The 2,765-nt window shown below is 54.8% G+C and overlaps 1 non-coding gene across 1 annotated transcript; it reads left to right on the forward strand.

Moving 5' to 3' along the window:
- The first annotated feature begins 450 nt into the window (after positions 1 to 450).
- Positions 451 to 607, forward strand: LOC123507323. The gene has a single exon (XR_006675637.1). It is a non-coding gene; the product is annotated as a 5.8S ribosomal RNA (ribosomal RNA).
- Positions 608 to 2,765: the final 2,158 nt, after the last annotated feature.

Genomic DNA, 2,765 nt, shown 5'->3' on the forward strand with positions numbered 1-2,765 from the left:
AGCTTGCGTTGATTACGTCCCTGCCCTTTGTACACACCGCCCGTCGCTACTACCGATTGAATGATTTAGTGAGGCCTTCGGACTGGCGCTCTTGGATGCCAGGCCCGCGCGGTATTACTGCCTTCGTGCAAGGATTGTTTGAGCGGTAGACCAACACCTACTATACTACTACTACGTATGCTGAACTTACTACCTTATTACCCTGGGATACCATGGCGATGGAGCGCAGAAGTGAGTGACTGCGGCAGCACTGACTGCTAGCTGCTCACATGCTGCGTTCGGTCGTCCCAGTGGGTATCATTAAACCGTACACTACCCGTGTACTCAATACTACTACTACCCATTTAAAACCCAGATCACTACGTCTTCCCACAAGTCTCCTGAGGCAGAGGCGGTGGAAGTCTGATAAAAGTCGGCCTAGTTCCGACGTAATTCCAAACATACTATCACAACTCTTAACGGTGGATCACTCGGCTCGTGGGTCGATGAAGACCGCAGCAAGCTGCGTGTCGGTATGTGAATCGCAAGAATACCAGATACATCGACAAGTCGAACGCACATTGCGGCGGCGGCACTCTCATGTGCTGCCGTCACTCCTACGAGGTCGGATATCATATCACATGCATCGGCATTGTCCAGCCGCGCAAGTTACTACTACTACTCTTTCAAACCACATTCGCGCCGAAAGGGCTTCACACCCTCACGCGCGTTTGTAGTACAATGAAATGGGGCACCCTTATAAAGCGGGACCAAATCCTAACGGAAGCGGTCCCGTGGGTGAATGCATCATGGCATCTTTCAGAGTGCTTGCGTTGGTCTGGCTTTGACCGCATTGGGGAGTTTTCGCCTTTGTGGCGTTCCCTTAAGACCTAAGGCATCGATGGCGCAACGCGTGTGCGTGTTGCTGTCACGTGCCGATGACAGGCATTACTCGGATGAACTAGCTAGCTAGCTCATTACGAGTTTTGCCTGCGGTCTCGGCTCCCAACCTCCTATGATTAAAGCTGGTTGAGGAGGGCGACCGGGTCGGACTGTTTGTTCTGTACTGCGGCTCGCACCTACTCTATAAAGCTGGAAGGAAGGGATCGAGAACGTTGAGTGGAGCCAAAACTTTTTTCGAATCTTGTCGCGTCGACTACGGGGTTAGAGTACGCGTATCGCTTCTTTCCCCTGCTGTCGGCCGACGAGAGAGTTGTAAAAGCACTGTGAAAAGCTTGACTGAGCGGCTTGACGGTGCGGCTCAATGTCGACCTCGTGTTAGGGTAGAGTACCCGCCAAATTTAAGCATATTAATAAGCGGAGGAAAAGAAACCAACAGGGATTCCCTTAGTAAGGGCGACTGAACCGGGAAGAGCCCAGCGCATAACCTGGCGTCGTGACCCGGCGCCAGGGTGTTACGTTCGGAGGGTCCGGCACGCAGTCTCTCACCGCCTAAGTTATGCTTGAAAGCGGCCACTGCCCGTGGAGGTGACAGGCCCGTGTGGCGGCGCCCGCGGTACACGAGATTGTCGGAAAGGGCCTCTCCGTAGAGTCGGGTTGCTTGATAATGCAGCCCTAAGCAGGTGGTAAACTCCATCTAAGGCTAAATATGACCACGAGACCGATAGCGAACAAGTACCGTGAGGAAAGTTGAAAAGAACTTTGAAGAGAGTTCAAGAGTACGTGAAACCGTTAAGAGCCAAACGGGTGGGACCTCGAAGGTCGAACCGAGGATTCAGCTCGTCGGCCCAGGTCGGCCGGGTGCGGGATTCGCAGATGCGACCCAGGAAATCTGGGCGTGCCCGCACTCGAGCCGGCGCCGGCGGGCGTATTTCCCCTCGTGATGTGGTCGCCGCGACCCGTTGCTGGGGACGTCGAAGGCCCGGGCGGACTGGTACCCCGACGTTGTGCGCCTCGTTGCGCCTTCGAAGGAAACCTCCGGTGTCCTGGCTGCCCTGCGACGGTCGTGCAGCAGAGGGCGGCGCAAGCTTTCCTCTCGCGGCGTGCAAAGGTCGGTGACCCACCGACCCGTCTTGAAACACGGACCAAGGAGTCTAACATGTGTGCGAGTCATTGGGCGCACTAAACCAAAGGCGCAATGAAAGTGAAAGGCGCGTGTCTCTTCGGAGGCGCGTGCCGGGGCCGATCCTGACCGGGCGATGCCGCCGCGTTCACGCCATACCAAAGCTACATGCCAAATTTGGAGGCAAATTTCTCAAAAATAAAAAAGTTTTTTGTTAAAATTTTGTTTAGCCCACAAGTGCCTGGGAATTTTCTCGCCGCCCTTGAAACTGCGTCCAGGTAAGGAGAAGACGCATTGCCACACTCCTGTGCCGGTGCCGCAGCCCGGGAGACACCGTGAACGGATCAATGTTCACTCAAATGTCATCAGACCCGGGTGACGGGGAGAAACGTGCGGGAGAAAATCCCAACACCGTAGCGAGCAAGCTACGGGATCGGCCGGCAAGAGACAGCGTCCTGGCGCCGGGAGCGAAATCTAAACTGGGGCAACAAGCTATGCTGTGATCGGCGGCACTCCTCTCCCGCGCTCCCAGCCCGGGGAAATCTCAACCACCCCTTTCCCCGTAGCTATTGCGATGACACTCTGACACGATCCGTTCCGTGTCAGAGGAAGGCTGCATGCCAAATTTGGAGGCAAATTTCTCAAAAATAAAAAAGTTTTTTGTTAAAATTTTGTTTAGCCCACAAGTGCCTGGGAATTTTCTCGCCGCCCTTGAAACTGCGTCCAGGTAAGGAGAAGACGCATTGCCACACTCCTGTGCCGG

Source organism: Portunus trituberculatus, chromosome 2, assembly GCF_017591435.1.
Source record: "Portunus trituberculatus isolate SZX2019 chromosome 2, ASM1759143v1, whole genome shotgun sequence".
Lineage (NCBI taxonomy): Eukaryota > Metazoa > Arthropoda > Malacostraca > Decapoda > Portunidae > Portunus > Portunus trituberculatus.